The following is a 19,083-nucleotide window of genomic DNA, read 5'->3' on the forward strand; positions in this document are numbered from 1 at the left end:
TGGGAGGGTACAGGCCACGGGGTCGCACAGAGCCGAGCCGGACGCGACTCAGCGACTAAACCAGCGTCAGCGTCTGCTGAGTCATTGTAGCAGGAACTAAAGGAAACGAGATTTTCAAAGAAAAACAGCAAAAAATGACCGTTTAAAACTGTCAAGTGCAAGCTCTTACTCTAAGGATGCTAACATTACTCCAAACATTTCTAGAGTGATTCTTAGCATCTTGAACCACAATTTCTTTAGATCCTTAATAATGGCAAATCATCACACTTTTGAGAGCTAGTTTGATTCTCTAACACATTAATCAAATCTAAAAATCATGAGAAAATGAGCAACCAAATGCCTCTAATTATAAAATTGGGAGAATGAAGATCTTGTGAAGGGTATGCGCTCCCTAAGGATCCTTTCAAAGACAAAAAACTCTGGAACCATTTTGTGCACAACTATGATGAGGAGATAATCTCTCCTAGAGTTTAACATTGCCCCTATAGTTACTGAGCTGAACACAGACCATAAAGGGGAGGACTTCCCTCGCGGTCCAGTGGTTAGAACTCCACCCTTCAAATAGAGGGGCTGCAGGTTTGCTCCCTGATTAGGCGATTAGGATCCCACATGCTGCATGCACAAGGCCTAAAAATAAAAATAAAATAAAAAAATGCTAAAGGATGCGTTCCTTTTCACAGAATAAGGCCTTTTATGATCTGGCCCCACCAACTATCCAGCCCCACCTCCCCACTTCTCAGGTTCCTTGAAACTTATTCTTGGCCATGGCAAACTAACTATATGTGTGTTCTTACCTTCATGTATATATATCTGTGGGCTTCCCTGGTGGCTCAGGCAGTAAAGAATCTGCAATGCAAGAGACACAAGTTCGATCTCTGGGTAGAGAAGATCCCCTGGAGAAGGAAATGGCACCCCACTCCAGTATTCTTGCCTGGGATATAGTCTATGGGGTTGCAAAGTGTTGGACACACTGAGCAACAAACACATAAACACACACATGTATCTATACTTGCTATTCTGTCTACTTTGTCCGCCTGATGAATTTTTACTTGCCTTTCAAATTTAATCTCACATTGTATGAAGACTTCCCTAACTTCTGGAGCCAGAATTAATAGTTCCTTACACCTTGTAATACCTTTATTATAGCCCTTGCTGCACTGTGCCATCATTTCTTGTTTACATGTCTGTCTCCACTCTAGTCTGAGTCCCTTGAGGACAGGTCCAGGTCTTTTCACCTCTGTATCCTCAGCACCTACAACTTCTAGGCACATGGTAGACTCTCAATGTACATTTGCTAAAGGGGTGACTGCATGCTTACAGGACAGGTTCCTGTGGGCGCCACATCTCAGCAAAGGCATGCAATATGGAGCGCCCTCTGGTGGAACCCAAAGAAGCTCCAGGGTAAAGACCTAAAACTGAGTTCCAGTTTTAACTTTGCTTGTTTTTGTATCTCAGCAAAGATCCCAGGTGGCGCTAGTCACAAAGAACCGGACTGCCAGTGCAGGAGATGCGAGAGATGCAGTTCGATCCCTGGATCGGGAAGATCCCCTGGAGAAGTAAATAGCAACCCACTCCAGTATTCTTGCCTGGAGGATCCCATGGACAGAGGAACCTGGTGGGCTACAGTCCATAGGGTCTCAAAGAGTCGGACACCACTGAAGCGACTTAGCACACAAAGATCCCTGGGTCGGGAAGATCCCCTGGAGAAGGAAATGGCAACCCGCTCCAGTATTCTTGCCTGGGAAATCTCATGGACAGAGGAGCCTGATGGGCTCCAGGCCATAGAGTCCAAAGAGTGGAACACAGCTGAGCACACACCCATGCAAAGATCATTCATGACTGAACGTTGCACACTGATCAACAGGTTTCCACCTTACACTATTTTCAGCTTAGGAGTGATCATGAAAGGCGGGGAGCAACTATAGTCTATAATATATAGCAGATTCTATTTGAAAATAGATAATATAATATATTAAATTATAATTGTCAGGATATGTCTCCTACTTTTATTCAGTCATTCTAGGTCTTAATTATGGAATGAATGATTCAACCTAGAGTTCTGTAATAGAATTCGGAATGTACTCTGTCACTCATTTATTTAACAAATAATAATGATTTGATTAAAGAAATTAAGTCTACACTTAAGAATCACCTGATATATGTCCCACACTGTGCTGAAGAAACGTTAGAAGATGCCTTAGCCAGCTTTAAAAAATTCAGATCGTTGATACTAGAACCTTCCATCTGCAAAGCACTGTGCAAAGCATTTGAAGACATTGCATCCTTTAATTCTCAATATTCTTTTCATTAAAAAAAAATTTTTTTTGTCCTCTCCCATCAATATTCTTTTTTTTTTTTCAATATTCTTTTTAACAGACGAAGAAAATGAGAATGGTGATATGAAGTGATTTCCCTCGCTATCCAGCTCAGTCTCCCTATAAAGTATATGGAAGAATCGGGGCCCAGCCTGGGAATTCTGTATTTAAATCCAAAACTTTTCCCATGGGTTTTTCACAAAGCCCCACAGAGTCAAAGGCAATTTCTTGTCTAGCTTTTTACTATAGAGAATTTCAAACACATACAACAGTATACAAAATGGTATAATGACCCCTAGGTACCTATCACCCAGCTCCAACTATAAGCAACCCACAGTCAACTTTTTCACATTTATACCTTGACCTACCCATCCAATCTTATTTTGAACAAATTGAAGAAATCATACCATTTCACCCATAAATGTAATTTCAATGCCATTGTCACACACAAAAAGAATGAACATTTCCTAAATATTAAGTATCTAGTGTTAAAATTTCCAATTATATCATAAATGTTTTAAATGTTTTTACAGCTTATCTTTTTTTTTTTTCCTTGGCTGTGCCACATGGCTTGTGGGATCTTAATTCCCCATCCAGGGATCGAAACTGCCCCTCAAGTGGAAGTGCAGAGTTTTAACCACTAGACTACCAGGGGAGTCCCTTCAGTTTATATATTTGAATTATGATCAAAATAATGTGCAAAATTTGCAATTGATCTATATATTTTGTAAGTCTTTTTTAATCTATATGTTCCTCTTCATCCCTTTTTTTATTTCCTTGCAAACTACATGTAGAGAAACTGGGTCACTTGTCTCTGGATTTTTCCACAGTCTGAATTTTTGGCTTGCATTGGTAGGATGTTACATAATATATTCCTCTGTATTTCCTATAAATTGCTATCGGATTTAGAGCAATGATTCTCAGTCTTTAGTGGGCATCAGAGTCTCTTCTGAATGGTTTGTCAAAACAGATTGCTGGACCTCACCTTGAGCACTTCTGTTTCTGGTCTGAGGCGAGTCCTGAAATTTTACATTTCTAACAGGTTGTCAGGTGATGCTGACCACACCTACGAGTCAGGCTGTAGACTTGGCCAAGCCTCAGTCAGATTCATAGTTGATTCTTCCTCATGGGTGATGTGGTGTTCTTCCTGTCTTTTTCTGGTGATGTTAGCAGTCTTTGATGGAGAAGGAAATGGCAACCCACTCCAGTGTTCTTGCCTGGAGAATCCCAGGGACAGGGGAGCCTGGTGGGCTGCCATCTATGGAGTCGCACAGAGTCGGACACGACTGAAGCGACTTAGCAGCAGCAGCAGCAGTCTTTGATACTCAGTGTCCAGAACTACTCCTTCATTAGGTGTTACAAAACAATGAGTTCTAATTATATCATTCCTGCTTCAGTTACTAGCCTGGCTACTTCTAGGAAGAGAATTTCCCTCATCTGCAAAATGGTTACCCAGCTAGTTCACTAGTATCGTCCAGTGGTTACCACTTAGGGATTTTCTGTGTATGCGTTTGTTTGTTTGTAGGTCATTATAAACTCATGGCGTTAAACGTATTCAATGCATTGCAAATAATCATTCCCAGGTGGCCTGCTAGCCAGTGCAGGAGACACAAGAGACAGGGGTTTGATCCCTGAATCAGGAAGATCCCCTGGAGGCAGGCACAGCAACCCACTCTGGTATTCTTGCCTGGAGAATCCCACGGACAGAGGAGACTGGCGGGCTACAGTCCATAGGGTCACAAAGAGTCAGAAATGACCCAAGCGACTTAGCATGCAGGTACAAACATCAACAACCTCAGATATGCAGATGATACCACTCCAGTGGAGAGGAACTAAAGAACCTCTTGATGAGGGTGAAAGAGGAGAGTGAAAAGATATGCAGGTAGAACGCATGGCTGCCTATTATGGTAACTGGCACACTACAGCTGCAGCCTGGAATTCTTGCCCTCGTGTTTCTGCAGCAGAGTATGTGTCTGCGTGTGCGTGTGCGTGTGCGTGTGCATGTGTGTGTGTGTGTGTGTGTGTCTGTGTGTGAAGTCGCTTCAGTCACGTCCAACTCTTTGCGACATTATGGACTGTAACTCACCAGGCTCCTCTGTCCATGGGATTCCAGGCAAGAATCCTGGACTGGGTTGCCATGCCCTTCTCCAGGGGATCTTCCCCACCCAGGGACCGACCCATCACTTATGTCTCTTGCATTGACAGCCGGGTTCTTTACCACTATGCCACCTGGGAATCCTCCAAAGGAATATAGGAGAAGGAAAAGTCTTCCTTGAAGCACAAACTGGAATCAGGATTGCAGGGGGAAATATCAATAACCTCAGATATGCAGATGATACCACTCTAATGACAGAAAGTGAATAGAAATTAAAGAGCCTCTTGATGAAATTGAAAGAAGAGAGTGAAAAAGCTGGCTTACAACTCAACATTCATAAAACTATGATCACGGCATGTGGTCTCATCACTTCATGGCAAATAGATGGGGAAACAATGAAAACAGTGATGGACTTTATTTTCTTGGGCTCCAAAATCACTCTGGATGGTGACTGCAGTCATGAAATTAAAAGATGCTTACTCTTTGGAAGAAAAACTATGACAAACCTCAGTTCAGTCCAGTCACTCAGTCATGTCCGACTCTTTGTGACCTCATGGACTGCAGCACACCAGGCCTCCCTGTCCATCACCAACACCCAGAGTTTACTCAAACTCATGTCCATTGAGTTGGTGATGCTATCCAACCATCTCATCTTCTGTCGTCCCCTTTTCCTCCTGCCTTCAACCTTTCCCAGCATCAGGGTCTTTTCAAATGAGTCAGTTCTTCACATCATGTGGCCAAAGTATTGGAGTTTCAGCTTCAGCATCAGTCCTTCCAATGAACACCCAGGACTGATCTCCGTTAGGATGGACTGGTTGGATCTCCTTGCAGTCCAAGGGATTCTCAACAGTCTTCTCCAGCACCACAGTTCAAAAGCATCAATTCTTCGGCGCTCAGCTTTCTTCACAGTCCAACTCTCACATCCATACATGACCACAGGAAAAACCATACCCTTGACTAGACAGACCTTGGTTGGCAAAGTAATGTCTCTGCTTTTTAATAAGCTGTCTAGGTTGCTCATTACTTTTCTTCCAAGGAGCAAGTGTCCTTTAATTTCATGTCTGTAATCACCATCTGCAGTGATTTTGGAGCCCCCCAAAAATGAAGTCTGTCACTGTTTCCACTGTTTCCCCATCTATTTCCCATGAAGTGATGGGACCAGTTGCCATGATCTTTGTTTTCTGAATGTTGAGCTTTAAGCCAACTTTTTCACTTTCCTCTTTCACTTTCATCAAGAGGCTCTTTAGTTCCTCTTCACTTTCTGCCATAAGGGTGGTGTCATCTGCATACCTGAGGTTATTGATATTTCTCCCGGCAATCTTGATTCCAGCTTGTGCTTCCTCCACCTCAGCATTTCTTATAATGTATGCTGCATATAAGTTAAATAAGCAGGGTGACAATATACAGCCTTGACATACTCCTTTTCCTATTTGGAACCAGTCCATTGTTCCATGTCCAGTTCTAACTGTTGCTTCTTGACCTGCATACAGATTTCTCAGGAGCAGGTCGGGTAGTCTGGTATTCCCATCTCTGGAAGAATTTTCCACAGTTTGTTGTGATCCACATAGTCAAAGGCTTTGGCATAGTCAATAAAGCAGAAATAGATGTTTTTCTGGAACTCTCTTGCTTTTTCCATGATCCAACGGATGTTGGCAATTTGACCTCTGGTTCCTCTGCCTTTTATAAATCCAGTTTGAACATCTGAAAATTCACGGTTCACATACTGTTGAAGCCTGGCTTAGAGAATTTTGAGCATTGCTTTGCTAGCATGTGAAATGAGTTGTGGTTGTGCAGTACTTTGAGCATTCTTTGGCATTGCCTTTCTTTGGGATTGGAATGAAAACTGACCTTTTCCAGTCCTATGGCCACTGCTGAGTTCTCCAGATTTGCTGGCATATTGAGTGCGGCACGTTCACAGCATCATCTTTTAGGATTTGAAATAGCTCAACTGGAATTCCATCACCTCCATTAGCTTTGTTTGTAGTGATGCTCCTTAAGGCCCACTTGACTTCCATTCCAGGATGTCTGGCTCTAGGTGAGTGATCATACCATTGTGATTATCTGGGTTGTGAAGCTCTTTTTTGTATAGTTCTTCCGTGTATTCTTGCCACCTCTTCTTAACATCTTCTGCTTCTCTTAGGTCCCTACCATTTCTGTCCGTTATTGTGCCATCTTTGCCTGAAATGTTCCCTTGGTATCTCTAATTTTCTTGAAGAGATCTCTAGCCTTTCCCATTCTATTGTTTTCTTGTATTTCTTTATTGATCACTAAGGAAGGCTTTCTTATCTCTCCTTGTTCTTCGGAACTCTGCATTCAAATGGGTATATCTTTCCTTTTTCCTTTGCCTTTCGTTTCTCTTTTCATAGGTGTTTGTAAGGCCTCCTCAGACAACCATTTTGCCTTTTTACATTTCTTTTTCTTGGGGATGGTCTTGATCCCTGCCTCCTGTACAATGTCATGAACCTCCATCCATAGTTCTTCAGGCACTCTATCAGATCTAATCCCTTGAATCTATTTGTCACTTTCACTGTATAGTCGTAAGGGATTTGATTTAGATCATACCTGAATGGTCTAGTGGTTTTTCCCTACTTTCTTCAATTTAAGTCTGAATTTGGCAATAAAGAGTTCATGATCTGAGCCACAGTCAGCTCCTGGTCTTGTTTTTGCTGACTGTATAAACAGTCCATCTTTGGCTGCAAAGAATATAATCAATCTGATTTCGGTATTGACCACCTAGTGATGTCCATGTGTAGAGTTCTCTTATATTTAAGAGGGTGTTTGCTATGACCAGTGCATTCTCTTGGCAAAACTCTGTTAGCTTTTGCCCTGCTTCATTCTGTACTCCAAGGCCAAATTTGCCTGTTACTCCAGGTATTTCTTGACTTCCTACTTTTGCATTCCAGTCCCCTGTAATGAAAAGGACATCTTTTTTGGGTGCTAGTTCTAGAAGGTCTTGTAGGTCTTCATAGAACTGTTCAACTTCAGCTTCTTCAGCATTATTGGTCGAGGCATAGACTTGGATTACTGTGATATTGAATGGTTTGCCTTGGAAACAAACAAATTTTGACAGTGTATTAAAAAGAAGAGACATTACTTTGCCAACAAAGGTCTGTATAGTCAAAGCTATGGTTTTTCTAGTACTCATATGGGAATGTGAGATCTGGACAATAAAAAAGGCTGAGTGCCAAAGAATTGACACCTTCAAACTGTGGTGCTGGAAAAGACTCTTTAGAGTCACTTGGACAGCTAGGAGATCAAACCAGTCAATCCTGAAAGAAATCAACCCTGAATATTCATGGGAATATTGCTGAAGGACTGATGCTGAAGCTGAAAGTCCAATACTTTGGCCACTTGATGCGAAGAACTGACTCATTGGAAAAGACCCTGATGCTGGGAAAGATTGAAGGCAGGAGGAGAAGGGGACAACAGAGGACACGTTGGTTGGGTGGCATCATCGACTCAATAGACATGAATTTGAGCAAACTCTAGGAGATGATAAAAGACAGGGAAGATTGGCATGCTGTAGTCCATGGGGTCGCAGAGTCAAACAGGACTGAGCGACTGAACAACAAAAAGGCTTCCTTGATACTCTTAGGTTCCCTGGCTAGGTCTGAAAATTAAACTAACAAAGACTCATAGGAGGAAAACCTACATCTTGATTTAATGCAACTTTTGCACTACATGGGAGATTTCATAATGAAATGAAGACTCAAAGAAATAGACCTGAGTATTTTTGCTGAGTTTGATGAAGAGTGGTCCATTGTGGGGACTTCGCTATTGGTTCAGTGGTTAAGAAACCACTTTGTAGTGCAAGGGGCATGGGTTCAATCTCTGATTGGAAATCTAAGCTCCCATATGCTACAGAGCAACTAAGCCTGCACCCCATAATTAGAGAGTTCACATGCCTCAATGAAAGATCTCTCATGCCACAACTAAGACTCGAGGCAGCTAAATAAGTAAAATTTTTAATACTAAAGGAAAGAGTGGGCCATTGTGGGGGAATAATATTTTGAGGAGTATAAGGTCATTGTATACTACGCTGGGGGAAACTTTCTGGATCTTTGGAGATAAGAATGTTCCTTTCCTCCAGGCAGTGGGCAGGCACCCAGAAATAGCCCGCCAGTGTTCCACCTTAATGTCTAGGTTTCTGAGATAGAATTCTGTTTTACGTCATTTTTAATAGCCTTTTTAAAGTGTTCAGAAAATCTGGAGCTCATAAATGCATTCTGCCACACTGATGCTTTAGTAAATTGGGAGCACTGACATATCTACTGGGCCACCTAACATGTGTAGCAGCTCTGATTTGATTCAAATTATTACCGTGTACATTTGCACCACATAACCATTGTGCTGGATTGGATATGTGCACTTTCTACCCTGGAATGAGATTTATAAACTTTTCTTCTTGGTTTTGCATCATGCTCTAAGGGATGTTTTTGGGTTGGCTGAACACCCTACAAAAGAAGAGAAACCCTTTTGGTTTGGCAGATGCCTCAGAAGGAAAAGGGCTGAAAATTGATGACAGCTACCTGGTGGGAGGGGTCAGAAGATAACCTTGCTAGAGTGCTGTTTTCCTTTTATTTACCCCAGACTAGTCTTGGGCTTCTCCTTTCATCGACTTTGTTGACCCTCTTCTTATTTCCCTTGAAGGTTTAAGTTCAACCATAGTCTGTCAACTCTTCAGTTTCAGTAGAATCTTTTGTTTCTGGTTCATTGTAACAAGAAATTGTTCTCTAAAAAAAAAAAAAAAGTATTAGTCTCTACTGTACAGCAAAGTGAATCAGTTATGCGTGTATGTATATCTACTCTTTTTTAGATTCTTTCCCATGAAATGTTTTTAATTGATTTAATACACCAAATGAATCAAGGGTATTCATTTTATCTGTAAGCCATTGTGCTCTGTGATCTCTGGGATTGTTTGTATGTCGGATATTAGGACTTCCTAGGTGGCGCTCACGGTAAAGAATCTGCCTGCCAATGCAGGAGACATAGGAGATGCAGGTTTAATCCCTGGGTCCAGAAGATCTCCTGGAGGAGGAAATGGCAACCCACTCCAGTATTCTTGCCTGGAGAATCCCAAGGACAGAGGAGCCTGGCCAGCTACAGTCCAAGGAATTGCAGAGTCGGACACAACTGAGAGACAGAGCACGCACGTATCAGGAGGCCATGATAACATTTGAGTAATTTCTTACATGGCACTCTTTTTGACACATATGACAAGATGTTCCAGCCTCATCTTGTCTATTTCTTGCCCAAATCTGAAATCATCCACAAATCGTCAAGTATCCTTGATTACTTCTAGTGGGAAATCATTTTTTAGGTCTGCTACTGCTGCTAAGTTGCTTCAGTCGTGTTCAACTCTGTTCAACCCCACAGACGGCAGCCCACCAGGCACCCCTGTCCCTGGGATTCACGCTAATAAAATAATGCTCAAAATTCTCCAAGCCAGGATTCAGCAATACGTAAACCATGAACTTCCAGATGTTGAAGCTTGTTTTAGAAAAGGAAGAGGAACCAGAAATCAAATTGCCAACATCCACTGGACCATCGAAAAAGCAAGAGAGTTCCAGAAAAACATCTATTTCTGCTTTATTGACTATGCCAAAGCCTTTGACTGTGTGGATCACAATGAACTGTGGAAAATTCTGAAAGAGATGGGAATACAGACCACCTGACCTGCCTCTTGAGAAACCTATATGCAGGTCAGGAAGAACTGGACATGGAACAATAGACTGGTTCCAAATAGGAAAAGGAGTATGTCAAGGCTGTATATTGTCATCCTGCTTGTTTAACATATGCAGATTACATCATGAGAAATGCTGGGCTGGAAGAAGCTCAAGCTAGAATCAAGATTGCCGGGAGAAATATCAATAACCTCAGATATGCAGATGACACCACCCTTATGGCAGAAAGTGAAGAGGAACTAAACAGCCTTTTGATGAAAGTGAAAGAGGAGAGTGAAAAAGTTGGCTTAAAGCTCAACATCCAGAAAACAAAGATCATGGCAACTGGTCCCATCACTTCATGGGAAATAGATGGGAAACAGTGGAAACAGTGTCAGACTTTTTTTTTTTTTTGGCTCCAAAATCACTGCAGATGGTGACTGCAGCCATGAAATTAAAAGACGCTTACTGCTTGGAAGGAAAGTTATGACCAACCTAGACAGCATATTCAAAAGCAGAGAAATTACTTTGCCAACAAAGGTCAGGCTATGGTTTTTCCAGTGGTCATGTATGGATGCAAGAGTTGGACTGTGAAGAAAGCTGAGCACTGAAGAATTGATGCTTTTGAACTGTGGTGTTGGAGAAAACTCTTGAGAGTCTCTTGAACTGCAAGGAGATCCAACCAGTCCATCCTAAAGGAGATCAGTCCTGGGTGTTCATTGGAAGGACTGATGCTGAAGCTGAAACTCCAGTACTTTGGCCACCTCATGCGAAGATTTGACTCATTGGAAAAGACCTTGATGCTGGGAACGACTGAGGGCAGGAGGAGAAGGGGACGACAGAGGATGAGATAGCTAGATGGCATCACCAACTCAATGGACATGAGTTTGGGTAAACTTCGGGAGTTGGTGATAGACAGGGAGGCCTGGCGTGCTGCAATTCATGGGCTTGCAGGTGGTCAGACACGACTGAGCGACTAAACTCAACTGAACTGAACCTAGGCACTAAGGGTACTTATTGCTACTGGATTGCTAAATTGTTTTGAATTATGTTCTGTTTTATGTTATATAGGCTTCTCAGTCCTTCCATTAAAATGAATAATTTAAGGTTACATATGCAAGCTCATATCTGAGTCTACTTTTTATACCATCAACTCTCAATTAGTTCAATTTTACAAATAAATGGGGTTAAACATTACAAACTTAACACATATGTGGTACTTATCCCCTTTAACTTCTGAAACCTTGCTAAAATGGCATATACCCATAAAAGACAAGGAGAATATGAAGATAATACCAGATAGGAAGTGGAAAAAAAGTTTAGAAGCTGAAAAACCAGTAAATGGGTGGCAAATCACTTATCATCCCCCCCCGCCAAAATTAAATTTCTCCCAAAATATTGAAGAAATAAAATACTACTTAAGTCATTCACTGAGGCCAGCATAACCCCCATACAAAATTCAAAGACACTACAACAAAGAAACTTCAAGCCTAATTCACTAATGAAAATAGAGGAAAAATCCTAAACAAAATATTAGCAAATTGAATCCAACCGAGTTAAAAAAAGAAGAGAGAGAAAGAGGGAGGAAAGGAGGAAGGAGGGAACCGCTGCAAAATAGGATTTATCTAGTCATACGGCAGAACATTCAAGATGGCTGTTCTCTTGCTCTCTGTCCATCTGTTCGACCAGTCCCTGCTTCACCGTCATGACTATCCAATCCTCTTACTTATAGGGCTTAATTAGTCCCTGGTAACTGAGCCCACCTAGTGTCAGTTTCTCTATAAATGGTAGCCTCCTTCTCCCACTACCCCCCTCACCCCTGCAAGCAGTAAAAACGGCTGTGTTCTTCTCACCGTTTGCCACACATGGTGGGTGTGGCTCCAAGTCTGTTTTCATAATATCCCCTGTCCAATAAACCCCTGATGTCTCTGTCACTGTCTCCAGGCTGTTTCTTTGGTCTCAAGGCCAGGCAACTACAAGGTTTACCGGCCTGTGGGGTGCAGCCCAACATCAGTTATATAACAATGGCTTAATATTAGAAAATCTGCAAATGTAATTCACCATAAAAACAGGTTAAGAGAAAAACCACATGAGCAGCTCAATAGAAGCAGAAAAAGCATGAATAAAATCCCATGCCTATGCAGGATAAAAACCTCGTAAATTGGAACAAGATAGGAATTCCTTAACCTGATAAACAGTAACTACTAAAATCCTTTAACAAATATTATCCTAACAGCAGATTCATTTCCAAATTAAGAACTGAGAAGACTGCCCAATGTCCCTATTTTTATTCCATGTTGTATCAGAGACCCTACCCAGCAGAGTACAACAAGGAAAACAAATTAGAAGCTTACAGAGCAAAAAAAAGAACTAAAGCTGTGATTGTTTGAAGATGACACAATTTTCCACAATGCCAAAACAAAATATAAACAAATGATTAGGAATAATAGAATTTAGCAATGAAACAGATATAAGATTAATATACATACTATTAGGAAACACTTATATACCCCAACAATTAACTTAAAACAGCTTAAAAAAGACTTTACAGTATAATCTCTAAAAATATTGAATTGAATACTATATCATACACCTGAAACTAGTATTTTAAATCAACTATACTTCAATTTAAAAAAGATACCACTTACCATAGTCTCAGAGTATATTCAACAAAAATATAACTCCCCCCAAAATATAACATATATAACTCCCCCCAAAATATAACCTAGATAGAGGAAATTTTAAAACAGTCTTAAGAGGCAATTTGGGGCTTTCCTGGTGGCTCAGCAGTAAAGAATACGCCTGCAACACAGGAGACATGGGTTTGATCCCTAGGTTGGGAAGAATCCCTAGAGAAGGAAATGTACTCACTCATTCACTTCAGTATTCTTGCCTGGGAAATCCCATGGACAAGTGAGACTGGTGGGCTACAGGCTATGGGGTTGTAAGAGTTGGACATGCCTTAGCGACTAAACCACCACCACCAAGAGACATTTCAAAATAAACAAATGGAAAGCTATACCATGTTCATGTATTCAAAGCCTTAATATTATAAAAATACCAATTCTCCCCAAACTGATCTGCAAATCTATTTCATTTTCTAACAAAATTCTGGAAGGGTTTTTCATGAAACTATTAATGACTCCAAATTTGTACAAAAAACTAAAAGGCCCAAAACAGGACACTTGAAAAGAACAGGGCTTAGAACTTACTCTATCAGATGCCAGGATTTATAATAAAGTTATAAAAAGTAAGATAATGTGGTTGGAGAAATGTCAAAACCACAATGAGATATCACCTCACATCCGTCAGGATGGCAATCATCAGAAAGACGACAGGTGACAAATGTTGGAGAGGATGTGGAGAAAAAAGAACTCTTTTACACTGTTGGTGGGAATACATATTGGTGCAGCCACTGTGGGGAAAAGTATGGAGGTTCCTCAATAAAAATAAAACTACAATATAATCCAGAAATTCCACTCCTGGGTATATATTGAAGGAAATGAAAACATTAATTTGAAAAGATACATGCATCCCAGTGCTCACAGCAGCATTATTTACAATAGCCAAGATAAGGAAGGAACCTAAGTGTCCATCAATGGATGAATGGATAAAAGAGACGTAACATACGTATGCAATGGAATACTGCTCAGACATAAAAAAGGATGAAATTTTGCCATTTGCAACAACATGGATGGACATGGAGGGTATTATGCTCAGTGAAAAAAGCCAGAGAAAGACGAATAATATGTTATCACTTACACGCAGAATCTAAAAACTAAAACAAACTAGTGAATATAACCAACAAGAAGCAGGTTCACAGGTATAGAAAACAAACTAGTGGCTACTAGGAAGGGGAAGGGTAGAGAGGCATGATACGGATAGGGGATAAAGCAGTGCAAACTACTACGTGTAAAGTAAATAAGCCACAAGGATATACCACAGAACGGAGGGCATATAGCCGATATTTTATAATAACTGTGAATGGAATATAACCTTTAAAAATTGTGAATCACTATGTTGCCCAGCTAAAATTTATGTACTATTGTTAGTCAACTCTACCTCAATTTTGAAAAAAGAGAGAAAACAATAAAGATGATGTGGTATTGATGTAGGGATGGAAAAATTAACCAGTGAAACAATCATAGCCCATTAGTTAGACCTTCACACATATGAAACTTTGGTATATAATACAGGTAACATGTCAAAAAGGTGGGGAAAGGGCAGACTATTAAAAACGTGGAGCTTGGGCTTCCCTGGTGGTCCAGTGGATAAGAATCTGCCTTTCAACGCAAGGGACACCAGTTCAGTCCCTGGTCTGGGAAGATCTCACACTGACGCAGGGCAACTAAGCCCATGTACCACAACTACTGAGCCTGTGCTCTGCAATAAGAGAAGCCACCACACTGAGAAGCCTGAGCATCACAACTAGAGAGTAACCCCCACTCACCACAACTAGAGAAAGCCTGCATGCAGCAATGACAACCCAGCGCAGCCAAAATCAATCAATCAATACATTTTTTTAAAATATGGAAAATAAAATAAAATATGGAGCTTGGGACTTCGCTGGGGGTCCAGTGCTAAGACTTGGTAATTCTAATGCAGAGGACTGGGGTTCAATCAGAGAAGTCAGAATATTCAGAAATAAAGGAAAATAGTCAAGCAAAATGATGATAGTTTAGCCACTAAACAAAGTCAAGGACCTTTAGTTCCTCTTCAAGGGTATAGATAATATTCTGTACCATATCCTTTGAGCTGTTTTGCAGATACTGAAACCCCCACCAGGTGGAAAGAGTTAACCGTATGTTACTCACAGCACGTAGACCCAGACTGGTTGAAACCAGAAGGTTGATGATGTTGACTCCCAGTAACCTCACCACCAGCGAAACAGGAGAATGTTCACAACCTGATCACATACCCCACAATCTCACTCCTTCACCTCGTCTTTTACAACCTGTCCATGAAAGCCATCAGGGAGTTCAGGTCTTTTAAGCATTAACTGCCTGACTTCTTGCTTGACCCTGTGCAACAAACACTGTACTTTACTTCACCACAACTCAGTGTCAGTAGGCTGGCTCCACTCAGCATGGGCAAGCAGACACAAGTTTGATTCAGTAACCTTTGTTACACCAGCTGCCTACCTATTCCTTCAGCAAAGTGTTGGACAGGGAAACACTGTTTTACAGGACGCAGTATTTTACAGTGGTCTAGAGGAGAGAAGACAAGTAAATGGCAATTATAATGAGTGCTGTGTTGAGGAGTATTGTCTAACCTAATTTTTTGTTTGGGGTTCAGGGCACACTTCCCAGAGGCTGATGCATCTTGTTGAAATCTGAAGTCTGAGTATGAGCTGACCTAGATGAGGGTGAATTTTCTAGGCAGAAAACCCAAGAGTACATAGTGGTTTGGAAGTAAGAAAAATAAAAGGCATGAAGTGGTTAGGCATCTATTAATAATTTAGTACAGCAAAAGCATGAAAAAGGAGGAGAAAGAAATAGAGGGCTAGATAAAGCTGGAAAGAGAATCAGGGACAAAATTCCCTCCCCACTTCCACTACCATCCCTGGGCTTTATAATTTTCCTGAGAATGATAGGTGTTTCAAACTTCAAGAAGCAGTGTGACAAAATCACGCTTTTTAGTATGTTTTAACTTCACTCTCACTGTCTTACAGAGAATGGATTGGTGGGATCAAGCATGGAGGCAGAAAGACCACCATTGCAATAACTGAGTGAGACTCAAAAGATTAATCCAATCCTCCTCCTCCTGTTCCCCAGCCTGAAGGGTTCTCTAGACTGGCAATGAAAGGAGGCCACTGCTGCTGCTGCTGCTGTTAAGTCGTGTCAGTCATGTCCAACTCTGTGCGACCCCATAGACGGCAGCCCACCAGGCTCCGCCATCCCTGGGACTCTCCAGGCAAGAACACTGGAGTGGGTTGCCATTTCCTTCTCCAATGCATGAAAGTGAAAAGTGAAAGTGAAGTCTGAATGACTTCAAAAACATAGACAATAAAAGTAAAAAAATAGATACATTGGACTATATCAAAATCTAAACTGTGCATCCAGTTTCACAATAGCACGAAAACGCAGCCTATGGAATGGGAGAAAATATTTGCAAATCCTATGTCTGATAAGGGCTTAACATCTCGAATCTATAAACAACTATAGCTTTTTTAAAAAGCCCAATTAGAAAATGAGCAAACAGACTTCCCTGGTGGTCCCTTGGTTAAGAATTGCCTGGCAATGCAGGGAACACGGTTTCAATCCCTAGTCAGGGAAGATCACATATGTCACAGAGTAACTAAGCCCACACACCACAACTATTGAACTTGTGCTCTAGAGCCTGGAAGCTACAACTGCTGAGCCCACGTGTCACAACTACTGAAGCCTGCATGCCCTAGAGCCGGTGCTCTGCAGCAAGAGAACCCACAGCAATGAGAAGCCGGAGCACCGAAACTACAGAGTAGCCCCCACTCGCCACAGCTCGAGAAAGCCTGCACAGCAACAAAGACCCAGCACAGCCAAAAATAAATAAATAAAATTTATAATAAAATAGCTTTTTAAAAATGAGCAAAGGACTTGAATGGACATTGCTCCCAAGAAAATATAAAATGGCCAACAAGTCCGTGAAAAGATACTCAACATCACTAATTATCAAGGAAAGGTAAATCAAAACTACAAGGAGATACCACTTCATACCCTATTGCCTTAGTGGTCTGGGAGCAAGTGACGAGAATGAAGACAAAACATGAAATCTGGTGCAATGGTTCAGGGGACCTGCAGCCTCTCTTGGACAGAGGTGCAGAGCCCACTCTGAGTCCAGCTTTTATTCCTAAGTGCAGACTACAAGAATTCATTTAATCTTATCTTTCTCAAGACATACGCTGTTTTAATCATGTACTCCTAAATGTCAGGGATTACACTGACATAGTCCAGATCCCCTTGGTTTTCACCCCAGGCTGTTCCCTTCCCGGCTAGTCTCAGGAGCAATCAGCAAGTGCGTAGGCAGCATTCCTGCCTGGCACTGACCTGGTGTTCCAAAGTCCATACCTTCATGATCCCAGTCATACTCCCTTCTGGATCTGGCCTTGGGGTTTGTAACAAGGCTATTATTCTAAGAAAAACATGAAAGATAATCATTAGCATAGTTTCTTAATGTATGCTGTTTTTCCAGACTCTACTTCTATGAAATTTCTCAAGGCTGGGAAAGTACATTATTAGGAATTCCTACTACAATAGACATTAGGATGACTGTTACCAAAAGAACAGAAAACAAGTGCTGATAAAGATGCGGAGAAATTGGAACCTTATGCACTGTTGGAGAGAATGTAAAATGGTGCAATTGCTGGGGAAAATAATATATGAGGTCTTCAAAAAAATTAAATATAGAGTTACCATATGATCCATCGATTCCACTTCTAGGTACAGACACAAAAGAATTGAAAGCAGTGTCTTGAAGAGAGATTTGAATACCCATGTTCATAGCAGCATTATTCGTAGTAGCCAAAAGGGTGAAAGCAACCCAAGAGACCATCAGCAGATGAATAGATACACAAAACATAGTATATACATAGAATAATTATTCAGTCTAAATCTTGAGGACATTATGCTAATGAATTAAGCTAGTTCCAAAGAAGCAAATACTATGTGATTTCACCTAAATGATAAAGTCAAATTCATAGAGACAGACAACAGAATGGTGGTTGTCATGGGCTGAAGAGAGGAGGAAATGGGGTGTTGTTGTTTAATGAATATAGAGTTTCTGTTTTGCAAGATGAAAAGACTTTGGGGACTGGCTGTACAATACAAATGTACTTAACACTAGTGAACTGTTCACTTAAAAGTAGCTAAGATGGGGACTTCCCTGGTAGTCCAGTAGGTTACAACTCCATTTCGGTGCTTCCACTGAAAGGGATATGGATTCAATCTCTGGTCAGGGAACTAAGATCCTGCATGCCTCCTCCCCAACCCCCCCCAAAAAAGTTAAGCTGGTAAATTTTATGTTATGTGTGTTTACCATAAATTTTTAAATTAATCCTCAAAAATAAAAAATGAGAACACTGCTTAGGGACTGCAAATTGGCTAGAACAGAGGTGGAGACCATTTGGGAAGCCAGAGAACAGAAGAATAGACCTAAGAGACTCCCAGGAAACAGAATGGAGTCCTAGGCCAGTCTAGTGGCTGTAGCGCAGGCTGAGTGAGGGCAAAGTTCAGAAAAGTCGAGACGTTTCATGCCGAGCATTCAGTTCAGTTCAGTCACTCAGTCGTGCCCAACTCTCTGCAACTACATGGACTGCACACTCCAGGCCTCCCTGTCCATCACCAACTCCCAGAGTTTACTCAGACTCATGACCATTGAGTTGGTGATGCCATCCAACCATCTCATCCTCTGTCGCCCCCTTCTCCTCCCACCTTCAATCTTTCCCTGCATCATTTCAAATGAGTCAGTTCTTCGCATCAGGTGGCCAAAGTATTGGAGTTTCAGCTTCAGCATCAGTCCTTCCAATGAATATTCAGGGTTGATTTCCTTTAGGATGGACTGGTTGGATCTCCTTGCAGTCCAAGGGACTCTCAAGAGTCTTCTCCAACACCACAGTTCTAAAGTATCAATTCTTCCGAGCTCAGCTTTCTTTATAGACCAACTCTCACACCCATACATTACTACTGGAAAAACAATAGCCTTGACTAGACAGACCTTTGCTGGCAAAGTAATGTCTCTGCTTTTTAATATGCTGTCTAAGTTGGTCATAACTTTTCTTCCAAGGAGTAAGCATCTTTTAATTTCATGGCCGCAGTCACCATCTGCAGTGATTTTGGAGCATTCATGTGACCACATTGCTGATTTCCTGGTCAACTGCTGCCTTCTGTTCAGTTTGAGAGGGAACTGGAGACTGGGGTTCTATAAACACAGATGGAAGAAAGGTCTTAAACGGTAATTCTCAATTAAGATGGTACTGTTCTTTAGAAGGTATTCTCGAAATGTGTGTGGTTGTTTGTGTGGGATACTAGAGGCC

General features: G+C 41.4%; 1 long non-coding RNA gene across 2 annotated transcripts in view; it reads left to right on the forward strand.

The window, feature by feature from the left end:
- The window catches only part of LOC121816631 (uncharacterized), a 55,021-nt gene extending 43,837 nt beyond the window's left edge, over nt 1-11,184 (forward strand). The window contains exon 5 of one of the 2 annotated variants that reach the window (XR_009596592.1): nt 1,456-11,184. This is a non-coding gene — a long non-coding RNA (uncharacterized LOC121816631). The remainder of the gene's footprint in view (nt 1-1,455) is intronic. The other variant, XR_009596591.1, reaches the window with a different exon arrangement.
- Nucleotides 11,185-19,083: the final 7,899 nt, after the last annotated feature.

This window comes from Ovis aries, chromosome 15 (assembly GCF_016772045.2).
Source record: "Ovis aries strain OAR_USU_Benz2616 breed Rambouillet chromosome 15, ARS-UI_Ramb_v3.0, whole genome shotgun sequence".
Classification (NCBI taxonomy): Eukaryota; Metazoa; Chordata; class Mammalia; order Artiodactyla; family Bovidae; genus Ovis; species Ovis aries.